Genomic DNA, 20,299 nt, shown 5'->3' with positions numbered 1-20,299 from the left:
TTCTACATTTCAAGATGTAATGATCATTCAGAACTCATTACCATCTGAAAGAATACAGGGAGTTGATAGAAACTTGGCAATTGACTTTCACCAATGTTAATTCCTGCCACTGGGAGCAAAAATAGAAGCTGTAGGAGGAGGAATAAATGCCCATAGTCACCCTTCTCTCTCCTTCCTAACTCACTCTTGTTATCTCCCATCTCCCCTTCCCTAGAGTGTGACAAACCAGCTCTCAAGGATCCTTGCTTCCCTCTCCACTTTAATCTTTCTGTTTGCTTCTGTTAAATACTTGGAGCGAGTTTCCCTTCTTACCCACTAGAAACTCTCCTTTCATTGAAATTACATCTCTGTCAAGAAACTTATGCTGGTCTTGGTCCAAATTCTAGCCTCAGATATCCTCTTTCCAAATAAAATCAAGCAGAAGAAAGACATAAAAGTAAGCATAGACAAACATTTCCATCTCAAGTATGAAATTATAAAATTATGAATAATGATAGCTTAGAACCTCTAAAAAATTTTAGAATGATATATATATGGCATGTTGCCAGATTACTGAAGTTTATGGAAAGCCTCTCTATCCAAATGCAAATGCAAATAACAATAGTTGATTGAGGATCTATTACATGCCAGGCATAAGCTTAGCTAAGCTTAGATGAAATGATGTATGAAATACGGTCCCTTTCCTTTAAGAGCTCTCTGTACAGAGGTATTGATGGACAAACAAAATGAGAAACAGCAGCACGATGTAGACCTACAATCACCCGTGAGAGTACCAACAGAGAAGTGACTGTGTCTGGAGATTTGGAGAGAACATCAGGAAGAAGTGACTTGTTAGCTGGGTTTTGAAGAATGAACAGGAATTTGAGAGGTTGAAAAAAAAATGGTGCAGAACTTCCCAGGCAGAGGGAATGAGGTGTGAAGCATGGAGAAGTTAAAGGGCAAAGCATGTTGGGGGGGAAGGCAAGAAGTTCAGTGTGGCTGGAACACAGTAGTAGGAGGGGTGCAGGAAGAGTGGCATAAAATGGGGTTGGGAAAGTTGGTGGGGGGGCTTGATTTTGAAAGTAGGGTAAGACATGCAAAGACTTTTATCTGAAAGGTGGTGGGGAATGACTACAGGGTTTTCAGGACAGAGGTGATGGGATCCAAGTCTTTCTTAGAGTCCATGCAGGCCGCAGTGTGGGACAGGAGTGGGGTTGGAGATGTGGCAGTGGGGGAAGGAAAACCAATCAGGAAAACTATGGCCACGGTCCAGGCAAGAATAGAGCTCAGATTGCAGCAGAAAAGAGATGGCTCTGCACATCCTCAGTAAGCACAAACCGGTTTTCAGCTAACATTTACAGAACATCAACAGTTGTCCAAAGAACAAAATGGGAAAATGTCCAGAGATGGTTTCTGATCTTTTCTGACACACTCAACTCTACTGCATGCTAAAAGGAAATTGTGCATTTAGCCCTGCTTCTCCATTTGCATTTCACTGTTGTCTGCGATGGTGAGAACTATACTAAGAAATATCTGTGATGGTTTCCACTTAAAACGCCTTATGGTGACTCCCATTTCATTTTGAAACAAGGTGGTTTGTTTGTGTGGTTAAATCACCTGAATAAAGAACTCCAATGAGTCTCACTGGAAAACAGCTCTGTATGCCAAACAACAGCTTAATTTCCTTCAGGAGAAGGTCTCTCTCTCTCCTAGGGAAACCATCACAAAAACTGTCAGCCTCCCCTTGAGAGCTTTTCTGTTTATTTCTAAAGCATATTATGGGCCAGCAGTGCCCTCTCCTGGCATCTTGAAGTTATAGCTTGACATGCCCTTTTTCAAACACTGAGGAGATTTTTCCCATAGAAAGAAGCCATTGTTAATACTACTTCTCTCTACTTGGAGACCTTAATTAATTAATTAATGATTCAAGCAGTGGCTGGAATAAAGATCAAGTAGAAGGCTATTTTTGAACAGCAGTGTAAAGGAGACATCTGAAGCGTTAAACAAAACAAACAAACAACAAGCCCAAACTTGTGGTCGAAAGCTGGGTTCAAGGGTCAGCATTGCCCCTTACCTACCATGTGACCCTGGACAGGTCATTTCCCCTTTGCTCACCCTCACGAGCACTAAGTGTAATAATGCATCTGAGGGCAACTGCACATGCGAAATGCCCAATATATCTTATATAAAAATCTGAAATTTCCCTAAAGGAGTATAATTGATACAATTCTTCTGGAGAAAAAAAAAAAACAACCTGTTAGCAAATATCAAGAAACCTAAAACAAAGCTTATGGGTCTTTGACCCAAAACTTAACTTACACTTTTAGAATTTTTCCTAAGGAAAAATAATTGAACTGTGGAAAAGTTGAATGTACGAAGATGTTCATTATGTTATGTATAACCTGAGTTATAAACAATACTAATGTCAAATAAACTAAGGAAATGGCTAGATAAACTTTGCATATCTGTACCATGTTTTTACGCTGCCACGTAAAATCAAGGTTTATAAAAGTTTTTAATTAGATTAAAATATTTATGATGTTAAAAAGAACAGCTATCTATTTTGTCAAGTGTAATATCAAAAGGTAAATACAAAAAAAAGAAAAAAAACTTTTAAATGAAAAATTTGATGATATCAAATATTGGTAAGGATGTGGAAAAAACAGTTACCTTCAGATACTGCTGATGGAAGTGAAAATTTGTAAAGTCCATCTGGACAACGTTTTAGACATATGTGTTAAAATGTGTTCATATAATTTTATTCTTGGGTAATTACTCCAGAGAAAAACTTGCATATGAGCACCAGAAATGCACATAAGGATGTTTATCAACACATTTTTATGACAGTGAAAAACCTAAAACAACTTATATGTCCATCCACAGGAAAATGATTACATGAATTAGGATATGTGCCTGTCTAGATAGACCAGGTGATGCTGTAGGAACAAACAACATCCAAACCTTGATGCCTTAAAACAACAGAAAAGATTTATTTTTCAGTCACACTGTATGCCTATCATGCTTTGGCTGTGAACTCAGCTCTGTGTCATCCTGATATCCAGGTAGGACTGTGCTGTCCCATATGGAAGCTGCTATCTATTGAGGTTATTGCGAGTGCCTATTGAGCCCTGGGAATGTGGCTGATCGGCACTCATACGTACTGTGAGTGTAAAATACACACTGGATTTCAAAGGCTTCGTATAAAAAAAAAGTAAAGTATCTCAATAATGTTTAATCTCGACTGCATGGTGAAATGATAATAGTTTGAATACATAGGATAAATAACATATAATCAAAATTAATTTTATCTATTAAAAAATGTTTAAAATGTGGCTTCTTGAACATTTCAAATTACAGAGCAGCTTGTATTACATTTTTATTGGACATCACTGGTCTGATACATTCCTAGTCCCGGTGGCAGAGGAAAAGAGAGAGATGGGGAAGCTTTTGTTGGCTCTTACAGCTTGTCCCTGGAAGTAACACATGGACTTTGGTTTATATGTCCTTCCCTGAAGGAAACTGCACTGGCACACCTGAGTTTAATAGAGAAGGGAACTGCAATCTTGCCATGGCCCCAAAAGTCGCGAGAGCAAGAAGCACGATATTGGGAAACAGCCTTCCCATGGACCACACAGGGGAACACCTTGCAGCAGGTTAAAATAACATGTTAGCTCTACACGAGCTGACACAGAAAGAGTCCAGGATATATTGCTGAGTGAAAAGGCAGGTTGTCTAACAATACCAGCACCATACCATTTATAACCCCCGCCCCACATATACACAGAACAAAACTCCACATTTTATGACGGCATATAGTATACAGTTAACTACCGAGAAAAATGTCTGAAGGATCTGGACCACACTTAAACCAATGGTCACCTCTTTGTGGAGAGGGGTAGCTTTATCCATAATGTTTGAATATTAGACCACAGGAACGTGCTCCTGTTTGGGCTGGATGTCTGTCTGCTCCTCCAGATTGGCCCTCTACCCTTGCCCACCCTGGCATGTGCTTCTGCAACCATGCTGACTGGTTTCTGGGGCGCCTGCAGGGAGGCAGAAGCTGGAGGACAAGGTATTTACTCTCTTCCTGTGATGCCCCATCACCCCTCTTCTTCTCAAGGGGTCCTACCCCGATGCAGCCTTTCAGCTCACTCTCTGTCTTGGGTGTGATCACTGTTTCTCCCCCATCCTCTTTAGGCTGGGGGTGGGGATGGCGCCTCCCTGTCACTAGACCCCGGGGTGGGTGCTGCACCATCTCTTGCGGTTTCCTTACACCCTGCCCACTCCATTATTAACAGTAACTTTACTAAACTCTCTTCAAGTATCACTTATTTTTTGCTGGGACTATAATACAACACATTACTTCTAAAAATAAAAATAGGACTTCCCTGGTGGCGCAGTGGTTAAGAATCCACCTGCCAATGCAGGGGACACGTGTTCGAGCCCTGGTCCGGGAAGATCCGACATGCCGCGGAGCAACTAAGCCCGTGCGCCACAACGACTGAAGCCCGCGTGCCTACAGCCCGTGCTCCGCAACAAGAGAAGCCACTGCCATGAGAAGCCCGTGCACCGCAGCGAAGAGTAGCCCCCCTCACCACAACTAGAGAAAGCCTGTGCGCAGCAACGAAGACCCAACGCAGCTGAAAATAAATAAATAAATTTATAATAAAATAAAAATCATGGAAGAAAAAAAGCCTTGACAAAATTATGATAAAAATGTCAAAATTGTTTGCTGCACTCTCTTTGGCAGTAGGATTATTGTGAATTATTTTCTGTGCCATTGCATTTCTTTGTATATAGTTACTTTTTCTGTAATAAATATTACATTTATCATTCATTTTAAAAGAGTCTAAAATGAACAAAACCAGTAAACAGAAAATGTTATTCTAAAATTGAATTTGTTCAGAAATTGCTGACCTTTTTTATGAGACTGACTAATAGGGAGTAGGTCATCTCTTATCTGGCAGAGAACATGCTACCTCCTTTGTAATATCCAGAAGAAAAGTCCTGACCAGCACTTACTGAAAGTTCATAATGGGCTAAACACTGTCTTGCTCTCTGCCTGTGACTTTGTTGTGACCTGCTGTTAACAGCTCTACTGTTTTGTCCTCACGGGCGGAGGGGGGGGGCAGCATGGCTTTCTGATGCGTTGAGGTGACTCTCATACATACCAACCCCCAAGGACAGGCTGGAGCATCCCCAGTATGGGAGTCTGCAAAGTCTGTTTCCCACGGACGAGGCATTCCAGGTCCCACGGACCACACATTCCACGTGTGTGGCCAGCTGCACTGAAACACACCTGCCAAGTCCCTTCACTGAGACATTTCTGGTAGGTTATCCAAGAGCTGGGACCACAAGATTCCCTTTAGTGGCCTATCTGGGGCCTGGGCCCTCACCAACCACTCGTAACATCTATTTAATTTCTACATTCATTTACATCACTGAATAACACACTGCAAATGTCTTATAGCTCCCACGGGGCCTTCCACATACAATAAAAGGGAGATGTGGGGCGAGTCCGGGATTGGAATTGCTCCCTTCTTTAATTCAGCATGCACCATTCCTGAATTATAGGATCGGAAGCACACTGAGCAGGCAGGGGCAGGAGAAAAGACTAGCACACCAAGGAGGGCTGAGTACCTGAATGAATCAATCCCTCCCCATAGAGGTCTTCCCGTAGGGCCGTGGTTCTCAACCAGGGGAAAATTTGCCCCTCGAGGACATATGGCCACTTCTGGAGAAGTGCTATATTTGGGCAATGGTCAGATGCTGCATTAGAAGGAAGGGCAGCTGCCTCGCCTCACGCACTCATCCACTCCCCCGGGATGGAGAAGGTACAGCTGAGGACTAGACCACTGGAGAAAAGCTAGTCTTCCTCCTTAGCTCGAAAGAAATCCCATTTCATGTGCACCATTATCTGTATAGAGTTCTTGTTAGCAGAAGATCTGATTGGCCTAGAGAGCATACGGATTTGGTTAGAGCTTTCCTGTTACCTTAATTGTGACTGCTTCCAAAGTAAACTCAGTCTTCAGGTCCAGGAAACCTTGAAATCTCATTAAAACTCATCTTCAAATGACAGCTGTTAGTCCACCCCAATCAGGGTCTGCTTGGACTGAGGCCGCTTTCCCGAGGAGGAGCCTGCTGGAATGCTTACATCCGAGTTCAAGGACCTAAGTTCAAGGCCAGACTCCACCAGTGTGGAGCTGACAGGAAAGCACTTAAGCTCTCCTCTTCTGCGCAAAAGAGAAATAATAGCTTCTATTCTGGTGGTAGTGGAGTACACAGAGTACATGGGAAGGTATTATTAGTGCTGAGAATCAGTATCAGTAAGTAATCAGCCACAGCATATCACCAAGAAATGATTTCTCCATTTGTATCTTGCAGGTCTGTCCCCTCTGACTATTTTCTAAGCTCTTGTGACAGTGCTTGGCTTCCCCGGATATTTACTTTTTTAATTTAAAAAATATTACTTTTTATTGTGGTAAATATACATACCATACAACTTACCATTTTAAACCATTTTTTAAAGGGAACAATTCACTGGCATTAAGTACGTTCACAGTGTGCAACCATCACCACTATCTACGTCCAGAGTTTCTTAATCATCCCAAACAGAAACTCTGTAACCATTAAAGACTAAACCTCCTCCCCACCTGCTAGTAATCTCTACTCTACTTTGTTTTCTCTATGTATGTGACTATTCTAAGTACCTCATCTAAGTGGGGTCCCACAATGTTTGTCCTTTTGTGTCTGCTTTATTTTATTTAGCACAATGTTTTCAAGGTTCATCCATGTTGTAGCATCCCAAGATATTTTAAGTCAGGCCAATGTAATTGAACTCTAGCACCTTCTCTGTGCCAGATGCTAAGGGCAAGGTAGTGAACCTGCTTGGCCCTGCCTCGGGGAGCTTCATCTCCCTTGATGTGGCCTCACCCCTGCGGTCCATCATCACAGAGGGGGCAGATGCAGGATACAAGCCCTAACCTGACTCAAATCCAGATCCATTCCATTCTACCACGATGCTCAATAAGTGCTAGACATTTTACTCAGTATTTTCTATATCCTCTCTTTTCATCAGTTTGGGCCTTAGAGTCAGACAGAAATGGATGTGGTTTGAATCTTTAGCTCTGCTGCCTACTGGGTCATCTTCAAATAATGCATGAAACTGCACAATGTCTGGCACATAGTAAGCACTCATAAATATTAGCCATGTTTTTATTCATTCATCAAATGCCTATCTTCTAGATGTAACCCTGAAGGCTCCATGAAGCAGGGACCACGCTTATCTTGTTACCATAACATCCCCCAGTGGCAGCATGGTGCCTGTCAGTCAGTGTTGACTGAATGAGTGCATAGCCAAGGCCCCAGAGCTGGGCTGTAACTCCAGGGTCTGAACTCTCCCCCTGATGACTCCTCACTGCCTCTCCAGGAGCCTCGAGCCACCCCATGGGGAAACTAACAGGCCAGCAAACAATGGCCACAGAATGTGATGTGAGCCACTCTCTTCTGACCCATGGGTCAAAGATGCTGCCTTGGAAGCTTAGATGGGAAGGAATTTCACAGTGCTTGCCTTTGGTCCCTGCTCTGATGTTGACGAAGAAGGGTTTATACCTCACTGACCCTATGCTGCCAGTAATTTCTACACTGGTTTAAGAGAGGAGGAACTTCTGCAATGGTAACAACAGAAGAAAGAAAAGAAAGAGTGAACCAACCCAAGAGACTGGGAGGGGTCCAGGCAGAAGGATGCAGAGAGGAAAGGTATTTGATCATCTCCGACTGGCTTTGCCTCTGCTGTGGTTCTGCTGTGCAGCTCCTGGCTTCAGCATCTCAGTGCCTCATGCCTCAGTTTTGCCACCTGTAAAATGGGACATAAAATTCCCACCTATATCTTTTTAAATTTGTTTTTCTCTAGTTCTATCAAGCTTGAGGACCACCCCACAGATTTGAAGGCAGAGGATTCAAATGTGCTTGAAAAAAGGAATGGTGAAGGCCCAATAACTTATTTGGTAAGCATGTAATGATCACCTATGATGTGTCAGGCACGGCGCCAGGCACACAGAGGGTACTAAGATATAGCCTCTAACCTCTAGGACTCACTGTTTAGCAGCTTTGATTTTAAAAGGAAGACCTTGACAGGAGAGGTTACTGTGTGACTGCAACATCCTTCCCACAAACTGCCATGGGGAAAGATAATGAAAGTCACTCTGGAGCCGGAGCTGGAAATTTTAAAGAACTAACTATTCCAATAGAGAAGTTTGGGATACGCTGTAAAGCAGATGAACTTTTTTTGCCCTTTCATGAAAAGGATTTTAATTCCACAGAAAAAGTAATGATGATATAATGGGTGACAATTAGGAGCATTAAGATCTGTCACTTGGAGAATGATAGTGTCCTGAAAGCGTTAAATGTGCACTTGGCAGAGAGAACTGGGAGCAAAGGCAGGGAGTTGGCAGGGCAGGGCAGCCTGTGTGGAAAGACAGAGGCCCCCCCAGCGAGCTCCATGGGTGCTGTGCTATGGGTCTATCAGGCTAGAAAATCAAGTCATCATCTCCCTCTTCAAAATGGGGGAACAGGCCAGACTAAATTAGTAAGATTATTGAAAAGAGGAGACGAATCAATGGGAAGAGAAAATGAGTTCAGTGTCAGAAAGATGTGGGTTCTGATCTGATCCTAATAATTAGTAGGTGTGTGTCCTTCAGCAAGTTATGTAACCATTTAGTACTGTTTTTGTGCCTATAAATGGGAATATCCTAACTACCAACCTTACAAGGTAGTAAAAGGATATCTTGGGGGCTCGATCAAGGTACAAACTCAGTAAGCAGTTGTATATGCATATATATTTGGTCATGTGACACATATATATATATATATATATATATATATATATATATATATATATATGACTGTAGAGACTGGCAAGTCCAAAATCTGCAGGGTAGGCTGGCAGCTGGAGACCCAGGGAAGAGTCCGAAGGCTCTCTACTGGCAGAAATCCCCTGTTCTTCTGGGGAGGTCAGTCTTCTATTAGGGTCTTCAGCTGATTGGATAAGGCTGACACATATATATATATATATATATATATATATATATATATATATATATATGACTGTAGAGACTGGCAAGTCCAAAATCTGCAGGGTAGGCTGGCAGCTGGAGACCCAGGGAAGAGTCCGAAGGCTCTCTACTGGCAGAAATCCCCTGTTCTTCTGGGGAGGTCAGTCTTCTATTAGGGTCTTCAGCTGATTGGATAAGGCCCACTCACATTATGAGGGGTAATCTGCTTTACTCAAAAGCTACTGATTTAACGGTTACTCTCATCTAAAAATTACCTTCACAGAAACATCTAGAATAATGTTTGAATAAATATCTGGGTACTGTACCTAGTCAAGGTGACACATAAAAATTAACCATCACAACCTTCCTAGTTAATTGAAACTTTTGTCACTATATCTCTTAATCTTTAGCAGTGCTTTTTGCCTTAAAATCTAATTTGTCTGATATTAGTATTGGTATACAAGCTTTTCTTCTGCACACTTGCCTTAGTCCCTTCAGGCTTCTGTAACAAAATATCACAGACCGGATGGCTTAAAAACAGCAGAAATTTACTGCTTACAGTTCTGGAGGCTAAAGTCTGAGATTGGGGAGCCAACAGGGTTGAAGAGGGCCCTCTTCCAGGTCACAGACTTCTCACTGTGACCTCACATGGTTGAAGGGGTGAGGGATCTTTCTGGAGCCTCATTTATAAGGTCACTAATCTCATACATGAGGATTCCACCCTCCTGAACTAATCACCTCCCAAAGGCTCCCACCTCCTTGTACCATCACCTTTGGGAGTTAGGATTTCAACCTATCAATTTTGAAGGCCACAAACATTCAGATCATAACAATACTGCTTACAGAGTCTTTCTTTTTTCATCTTTTTACTTTGAATCTTTCTTTATCCTTATATATTAAAGTGTGTCTCATGTAAGTGACAAATAGTTTGTAAAAAAATTTTCACCCAGTCTGACAATCTTTGTCACTTAATTGACATATTTAGTTTATTCATATTTAACGTGATTGCTGACATACTTGGATTTAAATCTGCTATCTATCTGTGTTGTCTATTTACTCCATCTGTTCTACAATCTTTTTTTTCTCTTTTGTCTTAGTTTCTCTTTAGGATAATTCTTTTTATTTTATTTTTCTCCTCCATTTGCTTATTAGCCATATATTTTTTTACTAGTCTTCTATTTATCATTCTAAATATTAAAACATAGCTTGGTATTTTTTTATACAGATTGGTTATTTTTTATACTTCTAGGACAATACAAAGACCTTAGAATATTTAATCTCCAGTTTAACTCTGTCCTGCCTATTGGATATTGTTGTTGTTTACTTTAATATGCATGTATTATAATTTTCTAATATGTTTTATATATTAAAATATTTTAATGAATATGCATACATATATAAGAGGGTCTGTATATTCACATATATTTAAATATCACAAGGCAGTATTATGATTATAGCTTAATGAAATCTTTTTATAGATTTAACCACATTTTACCTCTCATACTCCCATTACTATTATCCCTCCAAAGTTAACCTCTGTTCTGATTTCATTCACTATAAATCTATGCTGATTTTGTTTCTTTTTTGTACTTTAAGATTTTTATGGACTCAAAAATATATGCCCTTTGGGGACTTCCCTGGTGGCACAGTGGTTAAGAATCCACCAGCCAGTGCAGGAGACGCGGGTTCAAGCCCTGGTCCGGGAAGATCCCACATGCCGCGGAGCAACTAAGCCTGTGAGCCACAACTACTGAGCCTGTGCTCTAGAGCCTGTTGATCCACAACTACTGAGCCCTTGTGCCACAACTACTGAAGCCCATGCACCTAAAGCCTGTGCTCTGCAACAAAGAGAAGCCACCACAATGAGAAGCCCACACACCCCAATGAAGAGTAGCCCCCGCTCACCGCAACTAGAGAAAGCCCACGTGCAGCAATGGAGACCCAATACAGCCAAAGATAAATAAATAAATTTATTAAAATATATATATATATATATGTATGCCCTTTTGTGTCTGGCTTCTTTGCTCAGTTTTATGCTTAGAGATTTTAAAATGTTCCTGCAAGTAATTATAAATTGTTCATCCCTACTGCCGTATAACATTCAATAGTGTGAATCTATCACAATTTATTTGTGCATGCTTTTTTTGACACTGTTCCCAGACACTTTGCCTTTGATTGTTTTTTTAATGAGACTTATTATGATGTACTTAGGTGTGGTTTTCATTGTATTTATCTTATTTTGTGTTTGCAGAGCTTCTGGAATATGTGGCTTGATTTCTTTCATCAGTTTTGGAAAATTCTCAGCCATTAATTATTCAAATATTGCTTCTGGTCCATTCTTTACCATCCCAATTTTGGGGACTCTAATTATATGTATGTTTCCTAGGCTCTTTTGTGTATTTGACATTATTTTGTCTCTCTGTGTTTCAGTCTTGATAGGTTCTTCTGATCTATGTTCTGGTTTATTAACTATCCTTAATTATATCAAATCTTTATTTCAGTTATTATATTTTTTATTTCTTAAGTTTCTATTCTTTTCTTTTTATGTTTTATGGTTTTCTACTGTAACTCTCCATTTGTTTTTTTTAACTCTTTGAACACATGACTCATGGCCCTATTTAAGTGCCTGTCTGATAACTCCATATCTGGATCTCCCATGAGTCTGTTTCTATTGTCTAGTTGATTTTATTTTGGGTGATATCTTATATTCTGTTATGTCTGGTTAATTTTGACTGAGTATGAGGCTTGTGCATTTAAACAACTATAGAGATCATTTGAGGCTGTGGATAGTGTTCTCCTCCAGAGAGGATTTACTGTTACTCCCAGCAGGCAGCTAGCCTGGGGGCAAATCATCTTAATGCAGTTATGGATTAAGCTTCATTCTTTGTGGAGGTTAGCCTAACCCATTGTGAAGTCCTCAGGGGTAAGGAGGTGAAGACTGAAACTCTGGGATATTTACCAGGGTCCCCTCTCTATGGCAAGCCCTGAATTCCAATTTTCCCCCAATCCTATGAGACACATAAAATCTCTGCTCAGATTCTCAGCTTCTCACCTCCTGCGTTCTGCTCATCTTTTTGGTCTTTGTCACGGCTTTCCAATTTCTAATTGTTTCATGCAAGGAGCCTTTGCAAACATTAGATCACCTCTCTGGGCTTCCTATGTCTTAAAAATCTTGAATCTCTCAAGTTTCACTTGTTTTTATAACTCTCTTCTAATATCGTCAACAAATTTTTCTCAAATTTTTTTTCAGACTTTTTAATTGTGGGAAAAGCGTTGGCCTGAAATACATTAGTCAGATATTTCAAGAAGCAGAAATTCACTACAACATGCTTTTATCTTTGTCAGTTTGATAGCATAAGTGATATCTCATCATGATCCTCTCCCCACGTCTAAGGTTAGCACTAGAACAGTGGAGAAGTCCACCTTCAAGTGACTGGAAAATTAAATCACTGTGTTTAAAAGTGACCAGAGGTCATTTTTATATCTGAAAGTCACCACAAACATCGTAAGACCCAACCTAAATTTAAGCAATGTGTGAAGGGAAAAAAAAAAAACTAGCCCACCAAGCAGGTATAAAAGTACCATAACTGGGAGAGAGTTTTCTTTTATGCTGGTATCCTGTTAAATTCTGCTCTTTCAATGAAATGCTTACATATTTATAGCAATGAGAACAACAACAAAAACACCACAATTAATGTTGCAACAAATCATCCTTCCATTCATTAGCTGGTTGACTGCTTCAATGAATACTGATTTAACACCTAACATGTGCCAAACTCTGTAAATTATTTGGAACAGAGTTGTGAGTGACAAGGACCCAGGCTTTCCTCTCTCCTAAGGGATATAAAGGAGTTGAGGGACAAAGTTTGAATTAAGAACTCTGGCTCTGGAGTCCTCAGGGACTTGAGAGAAAGTGATATAATGTAGGGACCAAAGAATACAATTTATTTTTTCCAATATTATACAAGAAAAAGAACACATGCTACAAGTGAATGAACATATGAATGAACAAATGAATGAATGAGATGATTAATCCTTGCTATGCTGCCTCTAATTTTGGCAGGTTGAGCCTGCCTTTCCTCTCTGGCCCCCAGTTTTCCACCTATACAAAGGCTGATGATGTTCACTAGACTATCTCTAATGGTTTTTTCATTGAGTTCTAATATTTTTTCAGTGACTATAAAATCCATAGCCAGTGGTGAGAAGGCATTTTTAGGTTCAATAAGTCCTTAACTCTCTGAGACACTGGAGGGCAGTAAAACCACACTCAATTAAAAATGCACATCCTGTTGTGGGTTCCCACAGTGAAAAAAGGCTCTTGCTAAAACGCATACTTTCTTCTTGCCTAGGTTGATTCTGCCCTGACTACTACACATGGACTCTCCTCATCACTTACATGTCTGACAGGTCAATTTCACAACCATTTTCCTGCTCTTAATCTTCACCGAAGTGACTGTTTTCACAATAGGAATTTAAAACTCCTGATTTGGAAATAGAATGTAATATTTGAAATCGGGACTCTGCTAGGGGATCCCTGACGTGAGGTGGTTATATTTAAGAGCCTTTTGTGTCTGATTACAGTCCCTTCAGGTTCAACGCATGTACTGAGTCAGAATGGAAATAGGCAAACTTGCATATTGTGCACCAAATCCTTGTCTGTGTGAAAGCAACGGAGAAAGGACACAGAATCAAAGCATTTCAGGGATGACGCGACATCCATGGTGCCGACAGCCAGCACCCTGGTTGTCACAGAGCTGAGGCCGGGAACCTCAGTGTGAGTGGTCAGCAGGAAATCAGAAACCAGAGGAAAGATGGTTCTGGGAGCTGGTAACAGTGAAAAGCTCTTCCTTCTCTGTTTAAAACAACAACAACAAAAACATACTTCAAATACAGCAGGAATTATTTTGATTTGAAACCAAGGGAAACATTCCCTGATCCTGAGGTGTAAGTTTCCATGTGCAAAGGTTTACACTATTGATTGACAAGAGTACAAGATTGGGGAGGGTCCTTTGTGCAGACCCAGCCTACTCAGTGCGTAGGTGCACAGAGGAGGGTGCAGCAAGGAGTGGTCTTAAATGACTACAAGCCAATGACAAGGGCATCCTATTGCAAGCCTTGGTCCAAGATAATAATTCCTTAGACTAAAAGTCCAGGTTTAGGGAGTAAGTGATGTGGGGGCGACCAACTGGTATTCAGTTGTTGCTGGCATGGCTCCCAGAATGTGTTGAAGTGGCCCACTCAACCTTAGGATGGGCAAGTTCCAGCTAGCCATGATTTTGAGATCTATAAAACCATCATGCTTCTAGAACATACTTTCAGACAAAGGTCTTTGCTCAGCAGGTCAGCTCTTATGTATTCCAATTCTCCCATCACCCAGAAGGTTCAGTGATCACTAGGAGAGGCTGGAGGGCTTCTGTGTGATGAACTCTCTCACCCTTTGCTTTATTAAGGAACTGAAAGCTACCTTACCCAACCTGATATTTCCACCTTTTGTCATACCAAACCCTGCATTTTTGCCCTCTTCTGTTAGTGAAGATGAGCTTTTCAATTAGCTGAGATCACTCAGAGGGAAACGGAGGTGAACTAATGTATATCTTACACTCATTGTGAACCAGACAGTAAGAATGCTACTTTGAGCACACAGCTTTATTCAGTTCTCAAAAACATCCTTGTTAAGGAGAGATTATCATTCCCATTTTACAGATGTAGAAACTGAGGTTCAGAAATGTTAAGAAACTGGTCAAGGGTCAAGGAAATTCTAAGCCCCAAAGCAAAATGGGTTTCATTCTACAATCCATTTTTGTCCAGAGAGAATGAGGACCTTGATTAATGAAATTAGGTTCTGGAATATCAGGCACCCAAAGCAGGTTAGAGAGAGCCAGAAAAGAAGGGGTTTCCAGATAGACAGAGGATCTCTCCAGGTGGGCTCAAGGCTAAGCCCAGGTCCTGTGGTGTAAGCTCAGGTGGACAGGGTTGTGATTGGAGGCAAGTTGACTTAATCACGCCGGATACTAATTCTGCATGATGGCTTGTGCTTTATGGAGCAATTTTATGTGCATTACCTCATTTGTTTCTCACCACAATTCGGCAAAACATGAGGAAATGGTGTAGCTGATGTTAGGCTATGTTTGAATGGATTTTTATATAATTTGATACAGCTTGATAAATTTTCAGAAGGAAGGAAATACCAGGCCTGTGTTCAAGATGGGAAAACTTGGGCTCAAAAGAATCAATTTCTCCACTGTGATAGGAGAAGGCACTGTGGATAGATGAAGGAACCTTGACTCAGCCTCAGAGAAAAAAGGCACTTGGGGCAATACCCAAAGGACATTCTATTTGGCCAGGTGTCTGAGTGATGCTGTGTGCGATATATAGCATGAAGCTCTGGTGTGTCCATTCACATTCATTTATCCACCCGTTCATCCATCTACAGAGGGGCACTGACCTATATGTCTGGCACTGTGCTAAACTTATAAATAAAATGATGAGCAAAAATAAATATTGTTCCTGCCTCATGGAGCTGTGACTTTTCATTTTGTGCCATGACGATAGGTATGTACTGATCTCTAATTGTAGTTGCAATTTTCATTTCTCAGGTTGCTAATGAGATTTAGTACCTTTTAATGCGGGCAGCCATTAAAATGTCTTATGTGAGGGGATGAAATGGACACACTTGTGTTTCTATGAGGTCTCTCCAAAGGGGATGGCAGCTCAGGTCAGGGGCATAGATACGGCACCAGACTCTAAGAGAAATTTACGAGATATAGTTGAGGGCAAGGAAGAATTCTCGGGAATTCTCTGGAATTTCTGAAATCATAAGTTTTTCTTAAAACACTTCTAAGACTCTTTATACTCAGTCAATATTATGGTAATCTGAAATTTTGTTTGATATATAAGAATAAATAAGAAGAATAAGAAATTTTAAGTTTAATGTCATTACGAAGAACTGTAGCTTACAGTAATATTCACATTCTGGATAATCACAAGCAAACATTATAAGATAGCATTCCAATAATGTAGCATTCAGATCTCCCAGGAAGGGTAATGACACGACACAGAATCACATGTTAAAATTGCCAATTTAAGGACTTCATTTGTTTGCAAAACTTATCACTTGTTGGAACATCACTCACAGGATTTGTAGAAAGTATACTATGTGTATAATCCTATTAATATTTATTTTATTTGCAAGAATGACTCACCATTAGCAGCAGACAGGTGCAGGGTCACCCACTTACAGGCATGGCCACCCACTTACAAGCATGGCAAAAGCTACAAGGGGAATGGATTAGATTGTCAATGACTAGGTTCTCAGAAATGTCCCCCTCAAACTTTCACTCCCCTTGTCAGCTTCTCTGCTCTTGCTTTCAACTTGAAGTCAGTGGATTCCTTCCGACCAGTAAAGTCTCTACAACTTGTTAAGCTTTAATTCTCAAAGGAGATTTCTAATACTTGTTTCCCCTTTTCCTGACTTCTTGATCCATTTTTCTCAGAATTGGGAATTCAGAAAACTGGTGGAGAAACACCATTAAGGAATTCTGGTATGGAAATACAGGGCTTGTGAAAGAGCGGCATATTGGGACAGTCTGGCTGAGAGGGGGCTGATGAATCTTGCGTCTGTTTTTATCTGTGTTCTCTCCAAACTGATTAGTTTCCTTAAGACTGGTCATCATGGGGCAGGTCAACAATTAATACAATCAGATAAATAACCACCCTCACCCTATTAGCCAAAACAAGAACTAAATTTCCAAACAATGCACTTTTACTCCTCCTTTGGAAAGAGCAGAGAACAGACTGAAAAACAAGTCTTCCCAAAATCTAGGGTCTTGTCTACGGACCATCAAACCCTGGACTGGGGAGGAGACAAGCTGGGTCCACTAAAGATTTGAGCGTGATTCCTGGTGGTTGATTTTCTTTTAGACATACGAAACATATCTTTTAGACATATTTGATTTAAATCCTAAAACAAAACATTTTGCTCAATCATTAGCTACTCCTAAAGATTAGGTGGTTGACAACCTGGAAGCATGGCTAAGTGTGTCATACTGAAGGATGCATGCTTTAAAAGATAGGAACAGGGCTTCCCTGGTGGCGCAGTGGTTGGGAGTCCGCCTGCCGATGCAGGACACACGGGTTCGTGCCCCGGTCTGGGAAGATCCCGCGTGCAGCCGAGCGGCTGGGCCCGTGAGCCATGGCCACTGAGCCTGCGCGTCCAGAGCCTGTGCTCCGCAGCGGGAGAGGCCACAGCAGTGAAAGGCCCGCGTAATACAAAAAAAAAAAAAAAAAAAGATAGGAACAAGACAAAAACATGAATGCAGAAATTAGATGAATTGATTGAGATAAAAATAAAGATAATTTGATTATCTCAAGTGGCAATAAACAAAGTCCCTAAGTCACCAAATGATCTCAGTTCTTTTCCTTTCGTTCTGAATCCAAGCAGGTTTTCCCCAAGATGCATTAGAGATTCAGAGCAGAGATGAAAGCAGAGATTGGACAGTCAGTCTATCTAATGGCTTATGGTAGTGGCCGCTGGCAAATTTCTAACAGCACAGTTTTCTCTAGGTATTTCTCCAGAACTGTGACATATATATTTACCTAGGAATGTGTGGTGATTCCTAGTGCTGAAATCTATACCTGGACTAGAAAGACACTTTGCTATTTTTCCATTCATTCATTAATTATTAAGCACTCTCTGAGCATTTGGCATGGTCGCTTTTGTTTTAGGGCATTTGTCATAACTTTCCCCACAGGGAAATATTTTTCAGGCGGTGTAGGTACAAAAAAACCGGGAAGAAATCGAACACTGCAGAGAGCAGAGGAATACAATATGCTAGAAGAGTCTTAAAAAAAACAAAACTATTTATAGAACTCCAAATAAATGGCCGTCCTTTGATTGGAAGAGGCACTTCTAAAAGAATTTTTTAAAAAATCGAACAAGAGAATGGTGGTGAAGTGGGAAAAATTATCTAAGACCTGTCTGTCTGGTATAATTTTACTTAGAAAAAGTTCAGAATTACCACATTATCACATGTACCAAAAAAAAGTTACTTGAAGAGGTAGCAGATCTTCCAAAAAGGTGCTTTGTTTTTTGGTTTTTTTGGCTAGAGGTAAAATCAAGGAACTGATTGAAAATGGGAAAAGAAACATTTGGCTTGCTGGGTTTTTTAGGACTGAAGTTTTATTTTGCAAAGGCATTTGTGGCTCAAGAAGTTAGATAGGATGTGGGAGGGCTGGGAAATACTTTCACAATTTTGTTCACTCTTTTCTTTTTAAGTATGAATTAATTACTTGTCTCCAGTTCATGCTCATTTTTAAATCAATGCAAGTAAATAAGGATACAGAGTATCAAAGACAGGCAATGAGAAGAATTTGGAGCCAGGTCTTAACTGACTGCATGGATGATGAGCATAAAGCAGATTAAAGCAGAGTATCAAAATCTGCCAATAATCTAAGAAATTCAAAGTCAACAAGAGTGTGCCAGAGCAGGGATTATCAGCCTTGGCTGCCCATGGAATCACTCAGGTTTTTAAAATCTCTGATGCGATGTTCTCAGCAACATTAACTTAACTGGTCTGGGGTGCGGCCTGACATTAAGATTTTTAAATGCTCCTCAGATAATTCTGATATTCAGTTAAGACTGAGAACTATTAATCTAAGAAGCCGATCAGGGCAGTGAACTGGTAGTATCTTTTTGCTCCTTCACAATCTCTTGGCAGCCTACGAAATCCAGACTCTAGCTTTTCCCCTGGGCTCACGAGAAGCCGGACAGGGAGAACTCGGTGTGGGTGCTGATGTCTCTTCTTGCGAGGCCCCGACCTCTCTTTTGCTTTCTGTAGATTTAAAACTGTGTCTTTGTCCTTCTTCACAAGTGTTTCCCTTCATCTGGGCGATCACATGCTGCGCATGATCTGAGCAGCTGGAGGTGCAACTCCACAGACAGAAACACACACACACACGTACACGTACACGTACGTCGGGTTGGCCAAAAAGTTTGTTCAGGTTTTTCTGTAACATCTTATGGAAAAACCTGAACGAAATTCTTGGCCAACCCAATTGTTTTTCTCCTTTTCTTTCGCTTTTCATTCTTTTTTGTTTTGTTTTGCTTTGTATTTACCTTGATTTTAAAATTTTGTGAATCTTAAATAGACACAAAACAAATGGAACTGTGACTTCTGCTTCCTAATCTACGTGGCCGGCTTCCTGTAAGGTCATGTTCCATATACTAAGACCTTTTTTTTGAAAACTGTTTCTATCTTCCCATTGGATATTGCCATGTGACCCACCAATGTCCCCCATCCCTGTGCTGACATGTGACCCCAGAAGAGTACCATGTAGCTGCTGCAGAGCAATGAATTTTCAACACAGGCTTTTAGACAGAGCTCCTACAAATTACCTGCTTCCTTGATTTTGCACTGCTCCCATAAGGAAGATCCAAAGTGTGCAGTCATAGGAAAGTGTGTCTGCCAGCTGGATGACTCCTTGCACACACAGTATAGCTGCATTTGGACTGTCTGTCCACATGAAGAGCCCAGGGTCAGCCCGACCTGAAGCAGAGCACAGAGAAACAGCCAACACAGGAAAAGATGGTTACTGTTCTTTTACTGTGAATTTAAATGTCTTGCCACCATCTGCAACTTGACCTTGGCCAGGCCTCAGCAGACAGTGCCTCAGATAAGAAGGATTCAGGTCTTCTGAGCTCCCACCTTCAGCACCTCCCCACAACCTAGCTGCCCCTTCCCCCTCCCTTCCTTCCTCCTGCCAACTGGCATTGTCTCCTGGTGGGCAGGGGTGGGGAGGAGGCTGCCTGCCCTCAGAGCTGCAGGCAGAGCAAGTATGCTTGCTTCTTGATCCTGAGACACTGAAACCAAACCCCCAGGGACTCAGACTTTTGTGGTCTGGACAAAATGAGGAGTAGAGTTTGGCTGCCCTGGTCATGCTCCGGGCTGGTGAGGTCTCCCTTGGCTCAGCACCCACTGGCCAGACAGAGACCCTTAAGACCACCACTGTGGTGCTGTCCTCGTCTGATGGGTTAGCCAGCTGGAGTCCCTGTTGGGGCTCCTTAAATGCTCAACAGTGCAGAGCCCATCTCCCTGTCCTCTCCACAGGAGCCAGCCCTGAGGGTGAGGATCAGGTTCAGGGTCAGCTACTGCTACAGCTCAAGAAGCCCTCTGGCATCACCAGATGATACATATTGAAGGAAACAAATCCCTTTTGCCATGCACTTGGGTTGGTTTTGAGTAAACTATTCATTAAGCCATCCAGCCTCC

At 41.3% G+C, this 20,299-nt stretch overlaps 1 long non-coding RNA gene across 1 annotated transcript in view; it reads right to left on the bottom strand.

Annotated features, from left to right (window-relative positions):
• The window catches only part of LOC129392348 (uncharacterized), a 183,367-nt gene extending 163,888 nt beyond the window's left edge, over positions 1 to 19,479 (bottom strand). The window contains exon 1 of the long non-coding RNA XR_008618133.1: positions 19,426 to 19,479. This is a non-coding gene — a long non-coding RNA (uncharacterized lncRNA). The remainder of the gene's footprint in view (positions 1 to 19,425) is intronic.
• Positions 19,480 to 20,299: the final 820 nt, after the last annotated feature.

Source organism: Physeter macrocephalus, chromosome 8 (genome assembly GCF_002837175.3).
Source record: "Physeter macrocephalus isolate SW-GA chromosome 8, ASM283717v5, whole genome shotgun sequence".
Taxonomy (NCBI): domain Eukaryota; kingdom Metazoa; phylum Chordata; class Mammalia; order Artiodactyla; family Physeteridae; genus Physeter; species Physeter macrocephalus.
This window is presented reverse-complemented; position numbering and strand designations above follow the sequence as displayed.